At 42.9% G+C, this 15,027-nt stretch overlaps 1 long non-coding RNA gene across 1 annotated transcript; it reads right to left on the reverse strand.

Moving 5' to 3' along the window:
* Positions 1–12,256: 12,256 nt before the first annotated feature.
* Positions 12,257–14,394, reverse strand: LOC307018872. The gene is made up of 2 exons (XR_013802518.1): positions 13,404–14,394; positions 12,257–13,275 (listed from the first exon to the last, which is right to left on the reverse strand). It is a non-coding gene; the product is annotated as an uncharacterized lncRNA (long non-coding RNA).
* Between the last annotated feature and the right edge of the window lie 633 nt (positions 14,395–15,027).

A 15,027-nucleotide genomic window follows, 5' to 3' on the forward strand; every position in this document is an offset into this window, starting at 1 on the left:
GAGGACCAAGGAGCGAGGAGCGAGGAGCGATAATGGAGAAGCTATAATCGAGGAACCACCAGACCATCCTCCGATGAAATCCTAAGACACTCGCCCCGCCCCCTTACTGTGTATCGCTCACTGATTGGACGATGCAGTGCACGCACTGATGTGATGCTTCTTGACATGAGAGCAGTTTCCCAGCGGAGTGAAGAAAATACATGAACTCACGGGAGTCACTCCTAAGTTTATACCGTCTTTTGTGTCAATTAATGTATCATTTAGTTACAAATATGTGATATATCTGAACAACAAAGTTGTCAAAAATCATTTTATTCATTTTTTGGAAACATTTTCATGATATATGATGAATTGGAAATGGGGGACCCTGATGTAAACAAGACGAAAGTCTTTGTCTGGTCTGCATCCCCTTAACAATTGTATGTTTTGAGCTGTACTGTACTGTACCCAATATACAAGCTGTTAATAAACTTTTCAATCAATCAATCAATCAATCGCTTTTTTCGTTTTACATTTTCATTTATTATCATTTCCATTCAGTCAGTCATTAAGTGCTATTTAAAATGTTAATTTGCTCCAAACAAACAAACAAAGTGTGCAATCCAATTAATGTTAATCTAACTGGGTTTTGATATATAACACATCTCTTTTTCTTCTCTCAATTATTTTATTTATTTTGTGCACTCTAATCAATATTAATCAAACTATTGTTCGTTTATACATTTTAAGAATGGCGTTGATGATACAAATATTTGTGTCAGTAAATGTATATTAACAGAGGCGGGGTGTGTGTGGAAATAACGGGGACAGAGCTGGCTGCTGTCAGACGATCAGCTGTGCAGCGTCATCACAAACGGACGTCGCTTCACGTGACGCTCCGGAGGAAAGGACGTCCCATTGCTCTTAAAACTAATTTCCCTGCTTCTTGTGGTTTCCTTGCGTCCCTCCATGCTTCCCTGGTGGGAGGGACTAGTCACAGGGAAACGACGCAAGTGAGGGACGCAAGGAATCCATTTAACCGAAGTGAGAAAGGCCCCATGACGAGCTGCGGCTTATTTCTTCTTCTTCTTCTTCTTCTTCTTCTTCTTCTTCTTCTTCTTCTTCTTCTTCTTCTTCTTCTTCTTCTGTTGCTTTTGGCGGATTGCAAACAACTTCAAAGGTGCATACCGCCACCTACTGTACATGAGTATGAATCATCACATCATTCCAACTCTTTAACTTATGCTCTAATCAAAATAAAATTAAAATAAATAAATGAAACCATGAAATAAATAAAACAAAAAACAAATCTATGTTCTTTCCTGACCTAATGTTAAATTATTTTTCCTACCTCAGTTTCACTCAACAATTTAAACAGTGCATTTCTGGTAGCTCTTACTCCCTCTCCTTTTGTTCCCAAAACACCAACCACACTCCACTCCCTCTCTGCCTCTAAAACTTTAGCCTTTATTTGTTCTCTTTCCACTTTATAGATGTCACAATGTAACAATATATGTTCTACATCTTCTTTTACTGCACAGTTCCCACATTACTGTCACTTTTCCCCATGATATACAGCGTACTATTCAAAGCCGTGTGATTTATTCGGAGTCTAGCCATCATGATGTCCTCCCTTCTATTTCTTTCTTTATGAATATTAATTGTAATTGTCTTTTGTACTTTGTGATAGTCCTTGCCTTTCTGGTCTTTCTCCCACCTTTTCTGCCAGATCTCCATCCCTTTCTTCTTAATTACTGCTTTTCCTTCTCCTTTACCAAGTTGAACTGGTAATGTTATTTGCTTTTGTAGTGCACGTTTTGCTAATTTATCAGCACACTCGTTCCCTTTCACCCCCTCATGTGCAGGCACCCAGCAGAACTGCAGATCTATGCCGCTTCTGTGCAGTCTTAACAGGCTATGATTCAGTTCTATGAGAATGTCTTCTCTAGTAGTTGTTGTTGATTGTATGCTTTGTAAAATGGACAATGAATCTGTACATATAACCACCCTATCTGGTCTGACCTCTTCAACCCACTGCAATCCTATTATTACAGCAAGCATTTCTGCTGTATACACTGATAATTGATCAGACGTTCTTTTTAAAATAGATATTTTAAAGTCTGGGATGTATATGCCAACTCCAACACACTCTTTCTTGTTCTTAGAACCATCTGTATAAATGTGTAGGTAATTGTAGTACTTTTCGTTCAGATACACACTTGTTTTAATTCTCACTTCATTTATTTGCCACCCTTTTTTCCTTTCTATGATACTCATATCTATTTTAGCTTCTGGGAACAGCCATGGGGGAACACTGCTAAATGGGGTTGCTTTGGCAAACGTGATATTCTCCACTCCATATGCCCTCGTTCTTTCCTTACTTGTCCAGCCAAACCCACGTCCCTGGAATTTTGCATATTCCCAGCAATCCTGTAATATTCTGTTTGAAATATTTTCTTCTCCACTTCCTTGTAGTCTGACCCAGTATGACAGAGCAAGTTTCTCTCTTCTGATCTCCAGCGGTGTCTCTCCTGCTTCTATCAGAACTGCATTGATAGGGGATGACTTTATCGCTCCAATACACATGCTTTATATTTTATTCTATCTATTTTTAAGAGCGATGTTTTTGCTGCTGCTCCATACACTATACAACTATAGTCTATTGTGGACCTCATAATTGATCTGTAAATGTCTATTAATGCTTGTTTATCTGCTCCCCAGTTGCATCCAGCTACAGCTCGCAATACATTTAATACTTTTTTGCATTTTGTTTCCACTTGATTAATATGCATTTTCCATGTATATTTGCTATCAAACCACAGTCCTAGGTATTTAAACTCATTCACCTTTGTCATTGGACGATCATATAGTGTTAGCTGTTGGCCATCAATCTTGCATTTGTTTGTAAATATCATGTAGCATGACTTGCTTTCTGACATTTTGAATCCCCAGTTATATGACCACCTTTCCACTTTTTTAATCGCTCTAGCTATATTCTCCATTACGTATGGGGCATTTCTTCCCCTCATCCAAATAGCCCCATCATCTGCGTACAGAGCCGATTGTATGCATGTGTCTAAGCATATAAATATATCATTAATCATGATGTTAAATAATATTGGACTGACTGCACTCCCTTGGGGAATACCATTTCCTATTTCAAAATAATTGGAAGAATCTGCTCCAACCTTTACTCTAAATGTCCTGTCTGTTAAAAAGGCCCTTACCCAGTTGTACATTCTCCCTCCAATACCCATTCTACCCAATTTGATCAGTAGCCCATCCCTCCACATAGAGTCATACGCCTTTTCAATGTCAAAGTACACTATTGCCATTATCTCTTTCATTTTCAATGTTTTTTCCACATCGTTATTCACTCTTACTAACGCATCTATTGTGGACCGCCCTTTACGAAATCCGCTCTGAAAACTACTCAGCAGCCCTTTCTGGGCCAGGTTTCTTGCACACATATTACCTCTAGATCATATATATATTTCTTGAATTCTTGACCATTAGCTATGAGGCATCTTGCGTTCCACTGTAGTATGTGCAGAACCATGATTAAGGATCTAACCCTCATCCTGATTTTCATTTTCCCCAGCTCCATTTATAGTTAGCATTGCATGTATCTGATCTGCTTTAATATCTTTCATGTCTAGGAATTTTCCAGCTGCCTCCACAATGGCTTTGATTCTATCATTTTTCTTTTTTAACTGTAATGCAACATTAACAGTATGGCATATAAATACCACAAAATTCACCTTTTTCACTCCTAGAACATCATCATCCTCTTTGCTCTTGGTGGCGCTGTGGGGTTGGATTTGAAGATTACTTTTTGGTGTGTTTCTGCCATTTTGTATTGTAATGCTCTGCTCCATTCCACTAGGGGTCTTATTGATTGTTATTGTTCCCCTTACTTTCTTTATTGCTTCTGCGTATGAAACTTTATTTGTAATCTTAACCCTCTGCACCTCTCTGGCCTCTCTCTGCACTTCACATCCTCCAAACGCAGCACTGTGATCTCCTCCGCAGTTACAACATTTAACCTTTGCATCCTTTTCACATTTTCCATACTCATGTTTTCCTCCGCATCTCGCACACCTTAGCTGCCCTTTACACTGCTTGTACTGTGTGCCCCATTCGTTGACATGTGTAGCACCTGAGAGTTTTTGGAATGTACTCCCTATCAATGAAGTTCAAATATCCCATTTGTACTGCCTTAGGTAATGTTCTCTCAAACTGAATGAGAACTGATAATGTTTCTTTGAGTGTGCCATCCCGTTTGCTTTTAAGCCTTGTGACTTCCACTACTTTGCCTCCTTTTAATTCACTTTTAATATCTTCCACTGATATGTCCAATGGTACTCCTGAAATGACTCCTCTCAGTTTTGCCATTGCTCCTGGTACATGTGCCTTCATTTTCTCCCCATTCAGTGAGTTCATTCCCAGAATCTTTTCCTGCTGCTGTTTGTTATTGGCATGTATCAAAACCCGCTTGTTGTTCATTAATTTAGCAAATTTAATTTTTCCATCTCTTTTTCAATTGCTTTGGTAAGTTTAATCGGGTGGTAATGCCCACCATCCTCATTGAATTCTATTACAACTTTCCACTCGTGTTGTAGTTCTTTACAATTGCTTGGCTGACACTTTGACTGATTTTTGATTTTTTGCTTTGATTAGCCTTGCCTGCGTCACCCGACCAATTGTCACACTCCTAGGCTCATGTCCCATTGGTAGTTTTGTATGTTTACGTTATGTCACGTTCTATGTCTAGTTTTGGGTGTTTTGCTGTTTTCCCTGTCATGTTTTCCTCCTGTTTATTGTTTGGTCCTTTTCCCTGTGTTTTTTCCCCTGTGGTTAGTTTCCCTGGTGTGTCTAATTGTCTGATTATGTTCACCTGTGGCCCCTGTGTTTCCTCCTCCCTCCTCACCTGTGTCTTGTTGTGTGATTAGTCTTTTGTGTATTTAAGTTCTGAGTTTTCTGTCTGTCTTTGTCGGTTCGTCTTTTGCCTTGACTAGTTCTGCGGTGAGTGTTCTGTTTTGTCTTTGCTAATATCATAGCCTTGAAATAAAGGAGTTTTTTTCAGTTTATATCTGCATTTGGGTCCTGCTTCCTTCACAATCCGTAACAGAACGAACCGACCAAGAATATGGACCCAGCGGATATGGAAGATTTTGAGTTAGATCTGTCCGATCTAGACTTTTCCCTTCAATGCTCTCATGCCGAGTGGAAAGGAACTTCTTCTAGGAAGGACAAAGAGGCTATTCTCGAGAAAGCACGAATGGAGGTGGCCGAAATGCCTTGGTTGAGAAGTTTGTTGCCGGATTGGTTACAGCTTTTCACAAGTTGTCCTGAGGACTGGTCCGACGCTTCTAACCCTTTCCTCGGATCCAACTACGGTCCTGTTGGAGGTCCACGGAGTCTCCAAAGATCCTCTAGGAGACACAGGGCCAGGATTCCAGCCCGTGCTCCAACAGCCATGATCCCGGTGTGGGATTCCCAACCTGGCACCATATACCTCGGTGGGATCCGTCTGAAGACAACCCACGCTTCTGCCCCAGTTCCTGCTCCCGTCCAGGAGTCGTATGCTGGAACTCGTCTGGCTTATGGAGGTCCACGGAGCCTTCAGGCGGCTGCTAAGAGAAGGAGTCGCAAAGCCAAGCTAGCAGCCCGAGCCCCAAGAGCCATGGCTCCTTCCCCAGTACAGGCCCCAGCAGCCATGCCTCCATGCTCCAGTACCGGCCCACGCAGCTTTGCTTCCATACTCCATTACCTGGCTTACACAGCCGGGGTCCAGGCTTCCGCTCCGCGCCCAACAGCCATGGTTCCGGCTCCAGTGCCGGACCCAGCAGCCATGGTTCCGTGCTCCAGTACCATCCCACATAGCCATGGTACCGTGCTCCAGTACCATCCCACACAGCCATGGATCTGTGTTCCGGTTACTTGCCCAGCAGCCATGGTCCCTGCTCCAGAACCGGACCTTCCAGCCATGTTTCCGGCTCCAAAACCGGCCCACACAGCCATGATCCAGGCTTCAGCTCCGGACCTTACAGCCATGTTTCCGGCTCCAGAACCGGACCATACAGCCATGTTTCCGGCTCCAGTGCCGGCCCCAGCAGTCATGTTTCCGGCTCCAGAACCGGACTTTACAGCCATGTTTCCGGCTCCAGAACCGGACTTTACAGCCATGGTCCCGGCTCCAGTGCCGGCCCCAGCAATCATGTTTCCGGCTCCAGAACCGGACCTTACAGCCATGTTTCCGGCTCCAGAACCGGACCTTACAGCCATGGTTCTGGCTTCAGCACCGGCCCCAGTACCCATGGTTCCGACTCCAGTTTCGGCTCCAGGACTGGCTTACCGGCCAACGCCAGCTCCCCGAGTCCTGTCAGCATACCGGCCGACTCCAGCTCCTCGTCTCCAGTTGGCTGTTCAACCGACGCCAGCTCCCCGAGTCCTGTCGGCATACCGGCCGACTCCAGCACCTCGTCTCCTGCTGGCTCTCCAGCCGACTCCAGCTCCTCGTGTTCTGTTGACGAATCAACCGTCTCAAGTCTCTTCTCAAGTACCCTCTCGAGTCACCTCTCGAGTCCCTATTCAAGACACTTCTCAAGTATCCTCTCGAGTTCCCTCTCAAGTATCCTCTCGAGTTCCCTCTCGATTTCCCTCTCGAGTCTCCTCTCGAGTTCCCATTCAAGACACTTCTCAAGTCCCCTCTCGAGTCTCTTCTCGAGTCCCCTCTCGAGTTCCCTCTCGAGTTCCCTCTCAAGTCACTTCTCGAGTCCCCTCTCGAGATCCCTCTCGAGTCTCCTCTCAAGTTTCCTCTCAAGTCTCCGTTAAAGATCCCTCTCAAGCCATCTCTCAAGTCAACTCTCAAGTTTCCTCTCGAGTCTCCACTCAAGTCCCTACTCTTGTGCCGTTGGAGGTTCCGCCGGGGGTCCGGCCAGCCCTCTGTCCTGTGCCACTGGAGGGCCCGCCGACTACTCTTCTGCCGGGGGTCCTGCCAGCCCTATGTCCTGTGCCGTTGGAGGCCCCGCCGACCACTCTTCTGCCGGTGGTCCTGCCAGCCCTATGTCCTGTGCCACTGGAGGCCCCGCCGACTACTCTTCTGCCGGGGGTTCTGCCAACTCTATGTCCTGTGCCGTTGGAAGCCCCGCCGACTACTCTTCTGCCGGGGGTGCTGCCGGTCCTGTGTCCTGTCCCGTAGGGGGTCCCGCCGACTACTCTTCTACCGGGGGCCCTGTCAATCCCATGTCCTGTTTCGTTGGAGGCCTCGACATCACCTGTATCGCCAGGGGTCCTGCCAACACCCGTTCCACCGGCTCCGGTTCCTGTCCGGTCAACACCGGCTCCTGCCCGGTCCCCTGAGAGCTGTGGTCTTCGCCCCTCCTTGAACTCTGCCTTGCCTCTGGGCCGTTCGCCCGAGTTCCCCTTTTTGAACTCTGCCTTGCCCCCGGGCCGTACGCCCGAGTTCCCCTTTTTGAACTCTGCCTTGCCCCCAGGCCGTCTGCCCGAGTTCCCCTTTTTGAACTCTGCCTTGTCCCCGGGCCGTCCGCCCGAGAACCCATCCATGTTCCCTGCCTTGCCCCCGGGCCGTCCGCCTGAGAACCGTCCTCCGGACCCCCTCCACCCACCCTGCTGGACTTTGTTGTTTGGGACGTCTGGGATCCGTCCCTTGAGGGGGGGGTTTTGGTAGTTTTGTATGTTTAGGTTATGTCACGTTCTATGTCTAGTTTTGGGTGTTTTGCTGTTTTCCCTGTCATGTTTTCCTCCTGTTTATTGTCTGGTCCTTTTCCCTGTGTTTTTTCTCCTGTGGTTAGTTTCCCTGGTGTGTCTAATTGTCTGATTATGTTCACCTGTGGCCCCTGTGTTTCCTCCTCCCTCCTCACCTGTGTCTTGTTGTGTGATTATTCTTTTGTGTATTTAAGTTCTGGGCAGAACACTCACCGCAGAACTAGTCAAGGCAAAAGACGAACCGCTTTTGCCTTGACTAGTTCTGCGGTGAGTGTTCTGTTTTGTCTTTGCTACTATCATAGCCTTGAAATAAAGACGTTTTTTCAGTTTATATCTGCATTTGGGTCCTGCTTCCTTCACAATCCGTAACACCAATCCGACCAACTTCTCGAGATACCAGCGAGTCCTTTCCCATCAAGCATTTTGCTTCCGCAGCCCGTGGAGAGAAACTGCGCCGCCTCGCCGCGCGTCGCTCTCAAGTCTGCGGGCGTCTTTGTCCCGCGAGATTTTAACATCTCATGTAGGCGAGCCTCCAGAGCAAGTCGGACAAAATAGGCTTGTTTGAGACGAGTTACGGCTCGCCTCGAAAGTAGACGAGAATAGCCGATCGCAGCCGGGGGAGGTCTCAAAAAGCTTGCCTAAAGTCGGACAGCTCGGAGCCGGCTTCGTCTTCTTCTTCTTCTCTCGTTTTTTTTGCGGATTGCAAACAACTTTAAGGTGCATACCGCCACCTCCGGAGTCGGCTTGACTCGGTTTGCATTTATAAAGAATGCACCAAGCGGCAAACTGTGGGGTAGAGCCAGGACGCCAATACGGAAGTGCCACACACTGCAGTTCATATATTGGCCGATGGGGACTGACCCCCATGTTAAAATGCCCAACTTTACAGCAGAAAAAAACATTTTTCTACCCATGGATGCAATAAATATTATTATGAATATAGTTAGATTCCACCTTCATGATTATGGATCTGTGAGTGAATTGTTTTCTAACACGAGCCTTTTATTTATATTAGGTCTTAACGTTTTTGCATAAATTAGGGCGTGGTCACATTGAGTGATGGCTCTGTCAAGTGCCTTCTGCTGCTAGCTTCTTGTCTCTCTGCTAGCTGCTCCGTGAAGCTACAGGCACTCTGCCTGTTCAGTTCATCCAGGAAACACAACTTGAAGCCGGCCGTGGTTGTCTGTTCTTCGTGCTTATATATCAGACTATTGTGACTCGCTCTGCGGTTGAAACAGACGTTGCATGAATGCGGTTTTGCGGTAAGTGAAATTCGAGTACTTATTTATGTGTTAATGATTTTAATCAGCTACGTAATTAATGTTCAGGCTTGGGTTAGAGTGTAAGCGAGTGGTAGCTACATCGGTGCTAACGATGCTAATCGTAGCCTCCAAGTTAAAATCATAGACTGTATATATAAAGGTTAAAACGAAATAGACAACTGTTAAGCGTTAAGTGGGATAATACAACAAACGGCTTCTGTTTGAGGTTGATAAAATGAGGTCATCCTTGTAACTTAGAGAGATGATTATTATGTAGGTAGGAACTGTATGCATCGCTAAGGTTAATTTAAATTGGCTATGCTCAAGTATGTAGACAAGCTAATGTCGAAGTGGTGTATGTGAAATCAACCTCACAATAAGATGTGTGTATATTACAATTATTAATGTCATATTTCAAGATGATTACTTAGATATTACAATATGGTTGGTAGAGCTGGAGTTCATTATTGAGCTTGCACGTTAACGTCACAGTCAACTGAAGAACGAACCCAAACCTTGTTGTTTTTATTAATTGCATTACCAAATGGGTATCAAATAAACAGTAAGCATTGGTAACACAACTTCCAAAGTTACAGTAAAATAAAAAGGACCCTGACTCGGACAATACACAATCCAACATGTTCAACAGAAGAGAATCAGTTATATTGTTTGTACACATGGTACTTTACATATATATATCTGTTCGTTTAAGGTGTCCAGGTGATGCAGACAGGCTGGACCAGAGAGTGAGAGACATAACTGGACTCCTCACAGCAGTGAACTTCAGCTCAGGTACAAAGACTCTTTTTTTCATACTGTACAAAGAATCAAGAAAGATATCGGTTTAAATTAAGGAAGTATTGACTTTAATACACTGATATACATTCCATTAAACAATACTAAATACTAGATCACCTACACATCAGTTAAGTTGAGGGTTTTTTCCATGCAAAAAGTTACATTTAGATGTTAACAAGCAATATGATTTTGTCAGCTTTCTAATTTAATGTATTAAAGGCAAAGATATTTAACACATAGTGAGAACTGCTTCTATTTATCTCTCAATATTGTCAGTAAAAAACGTGGTACAAGTTATTCTTTCAGTGGGACAACAGAGCAAGCTTCTACAATTGCACTACGTTTTGATAACAGTTAAATATTATTTTGATAATAACATATACAGTGGGGCAGAAAAAGTATTTAGTCAGCCACCAATTGTGCAAGTTCTCCCACTTAAAAAGATGAGAGAGCCCTGTAATTTTCATCTTAGGTACACTTCAACTATGAGAGACAAAATGAGAAAAAAAAATCCAGAAAATCACATTGTCTGATTTTTAAAGACTTTATTTGCAAATTATGGTGGGAAATAATTATTTGGTCAATAACAAAAGTTCATGTCAATACTTTGTTATATACCCTTTGTTGGCAATGACAGAGGTCAAACGTTTTCTGTAAGTCTTCACAAGGTTTTCACACACTGTTGCTGGTATTTTGGCCCATTCCTCCATGCAGATCTCCTCTAGAGCAGTGATGTTTTGGGGCTGTCGCTGGGCAACACGGACTTTCAACTCCCTCCAAAGATTTTCTATGGGCCACTCCAGGACCTTGAAATGCTTCTTATGAAGCCACTCCTTCGTTGCCCGGGCGATGTGTTTGGGATCATTGTCATGCTGAAAGACCCAGCCACGTTTCATCTTCAATGCCCTTGCTGATGGAAGGAGGTTGTCACTAAAAATCTCACGATACATGGCCCCATTCATTCTTTCCTTTACACGGATCAGTCGTAATGGTCCCTTTGCAGCAAAACAGACCCAAAGCATGATGTTTCCACCCCCATGTTTCACAGTAGGTATGGTGTTCTTTGGATGCAACTCAGCATTCTTTCTCCTCCAAACACGTCTAGTTGAGTTTTTACCGAAAAGTTTTATTTTGGTTTCATCTGACCATATGACATTCTCCCAATCCTCTTCTGGATCATCTAAATGCTCTCTACCAAACTTCAGGCGGGCCTGGACATGTACTGGCTTAAGCAGGGGTTCACGTCTGGCACTGCAGGATTTGAGTCCCTGGCGGCGTAGTGTGTTACTGATGGTAGCCTTTGTTACTTTGGTCCCAGCTCTCTGCAGGTCATTGATCCCCCCGTGTGGTTCTGGGATTTTTGCTCACCGTTCTTGTGATCATTTTGACCCCACGGGGTGAGATCTTGCGTGGAGCCCCAGATCGAGGGAGATTATCAGTGGTCTTGTATGTCTTCCATTTTCTAATAATTGCTCCCACAGTTGATTTCTTCACACCAAGCTGCTTACCTATTGCAGATTCAGTCTTCCCAGCCTGGTGCAGGTCTACAATTTTGTTTCTGGTGTCCTTTGACACCTCTTTGGTCTTGGCCATAGTGAAGTTTGGAGTGTGACTGTTTGAGGTTGTGGACAGGTGTCTTTTATACTGATAACGAGTTCACACAGGTTCCATTAATACAGTTAACGTGGAGGACAGAGGTGGCTCTTAAAGAAGAAGTTACAGGTCTGTGAGAGCCAGAAATCTTGTTTGTTTGTAGGTGACCAAATACTTATTTTACCGAGGAATTTACCAATTAATTCATTAAAAATCCTACAATGTGATTTCCTGGATTCTTTCCCCCCATTCTGTCTCTCATAGTTGAGGTATACCTAGGATGAAAATTACAGGCCTCTCTCATCTTTTTAAGTGGGAGAACTTGCACAATTGGTGGCTGACTAAATACTTTTTTGCCCCACTGTATTTCAATGTTGATGAACTTCATACTGTTCATTCATAATCTGATTGTCTGTAGCTCACTGTTGAAATACAAAAAAAACATTACAATTACAAAATAATTATATCTACAGCCCCTAAACACACAAACACACCACTTTCATAAATAACACACTTGTTCTGCAATAATATGTTTTATGTTTCCTGTAATTTTTGTTAGGAAAGGACATGCCTGAAAGACACAACATTTTCTCCTTCTCTGAGGGTCAAGAAGAACATCCAAGAGGAACTTTAAAAGCTGATGCTATGAAATTTTAAGACCAGTACACTAAGAAACTACTTTTATTGTAAAAACAGTCAGCTGATCGAGTGCACCTATTTCCACATCTACACTCCATCAGCTGATTATTTATATTTGCCTCGCTTTATGAGCTTCACATCACTTGTGCCTTGTACCGCAGAGTTTGCAACATCACAAATAAATGGGGCCAATCTTCAGTCAGATGTGAATGTGTAATCTAACATTTTTTAGTAATAATAATGGACAAAAAGAGTGCAAATACAAATACAATTTATTGAGATGTGAACCAAAAGTTAATGAAGTGTTTTAAATAAAAAGCACATATAGACAGAAGGTGTAAACCTATTAAATGTATAAGTAAACACATTTAGTCAAATAACGTGACAGACTAGGCCTGTGCAGTTTGTATCAGCTTTGCCCAGCATGGGCTCCTCCATCAGGCCTGGTCCTCCTCACTGAGGAAAGACACTCAGTCCTCTCCAAACCAACAGACTGGATGTCCATCACACAGAGGTTATTATAATTATATCTACAGCCCCTAAACACACAAACACACCACTTTCATAAATAACACACTTGTTCTGCAATAATATGTTTTATGTTTCCTGTAATTTTTGTTAGGAAAGGACATGCCTGAAAGACACAACATTTTCTCCTTCTCTGAGGGTCAAGAAGAACATCCAAGAGGAACTTTAAAAGCTGATGCTATGAAATTTTAAGACCAGTACACTAAGAAACTACTTTTATTGTAAAAACAGTCAGCTGATCGAGTGCACCTATTTCCACATCTACACTCCATCAGCTGATTATTTCTATTTGCCTCGCTTTATGAGCTTCACATCACTTGTGCCTTGTACCGCAGAGTTTGCAACATCACAAATAAATGGGGCCAATCTTCAGTCAGATGTGAATGTGTAATCTAACATTTTCAGTAATAATAATGGACAAAAAGAGTGCAAATACAAATACAATTTATTGAGATGTGAACCAAAAGTTAATGAAGTGTTTTAAATAAAAAGCACATATAGACAGAAGGTGTAAACCTATTAAATGTATAAGTAAACACATTTAGTCAAATAACGTGACAGACTAGGCCTGTGCAGTTTGTATCAGCTTTGCCCAGCATGGGCTCCTCCATCAGGCCTGGTCCTCCTCGCTGAGGAAAGACACTCAGTCCTCTCCAAACCAACAGACTGGATGTCCATCACACAGAGGTTTCTCCCTGAAGTCTCTGCAGCTCTCTGGACACCACGCTGTCTCAATCCGTTCACACTGAATATGAGAGGGGGGAAATGAAAATAATAAATACTTTAGACAATAAGAAACATAAAGTTGACTGTTGGGTTGCTCAGTTTTTTTAGATTGTCAATACTATTACTGTATAACTGTGTGAGACTGACCGTTGAGCGGCCCGACCAAGCAAGGAGGGAGAGGCAGAACGTCCAAAAATATAACCCGACGTGGGCATTTATTCAAAACATGTGCACAAAGTTCACACAGCCTCAATCCTGCTGCTGCTGTTCATGTGAGCCCAGCCTGCAGCCACCAGGATCTCACACACACTCCCAGCCCAACAAGAAACAGCACTTAAATACACAGACTAACAAGACACAGGTGAGGGGGAGCAATTAGACACAGGTGAGGGGGGAGGAGACAACCCAGGGCCCCAGGTGTGCACAATCAGCAGCCACAGACATCAACATATTATTTGCACCCTGATTACACTCAACCGCTGTCATCCCCACCAACATACATGCTCTCGGCGCTCTCGCAAACTCCCCTATATTCTCAGGCGGAGCCGAGGACCCAACCAGCACCTGCCAGACGACACTCCAATAAATACGGTTTAATCAGCTAAAAAATACTACTTCAATAATTAGTATAAATGATGTGCAAATACGCGATGTTAACTGTACTGTGCAATCATGCTAATAAAGTGCGATATTACACGGCCCAAAGCCGTCAGTCCATAGTGGCGAAGTTACCTTCGTCACAAACTGATATATCAGGTTAAGGTCTATAAGGTTAATTCAAATAAAGATTGGTCTTTAAATACATGTTGTCTTTTGAATTGTTTGTCTAAAGTCAAGGATCTAGAACTGGTACTTAGTTTTAATGGTCTGGTTATTATGCTGTTTGGAGGAGGCCTCACAGGTAAGAGCACTAACTAGCTACCATCACATGTACCTTAGCTTGACTTAAATGTATTAAACGTATATAGTTAAGGGATATCAAAATATAAATAACTAATGTCATGCAAACATATTAATATTTGCTTTATTCCAGTGTTGAATTTAGCACAATTGCATACAAACGTTAAGGGATTTTAAGATTCTGAAGTATTATGCTAAAAACTCAATAACTTATATTATTATTTATAGTTTTGCTGAATAGTTTCATGTCCGCTTACCTTAGAAACGTAAAATGCCACGGCAGTGTGCAGATGGGGAGCATCAGCGCCATATAGAGAGAAGAGTTGCGACAACGGAGGTCCAAAATGCTTGATCGTCACGTGGTTCAGGGAGACTCAATAGTTCCCCGGAAGTTCGTGGCGGGCCATTTGAATCGCGATTTGAATGCATTAATAGGATAGAAATGCAATTTTTGGTAACTAGTGATCAATAAAGCTTTTGATTTTCAATATTTATACAACATATCGATATGTGTATGTAGTTACATCAATGTTTTTTTTTTTTTTAAAGTAACATTTGCTAATATTTGAGGATTAAGAAAAAATAAGAAGTACTTTATTGATACCAATTGGGGAAATGTTTACGCTGCAGCAGCAAAATACAAGGCAGTGTACATTAGACAGTTAAAAGACTATAATTAAACAATCAAAAATGTAAACATCTTAAATAGAAATAAAATAGCATTACAAAAAAGTAGAAAAATATACATAGTGTGAACAGCTATCTTACCTGTTAACATAATGTTAGGCTAACGTTGCCTTGGTTAAAGAGCCTGTTGTTTATTGATTTGAATTCTTTAAAACAAATATTATCTTCTTAAACCTGTATGATA

This window comes from Notothenia rossii (genome assembly GCF_949606895.1).
Source record: "Notothenia rossii genome assembly, chromosome: 9".
NCBI lineage: Eukaryota > Metazoa > Chordata > Actinopteri > Perciformes > Nototheniidae > Notothenia > Notothenia rossii.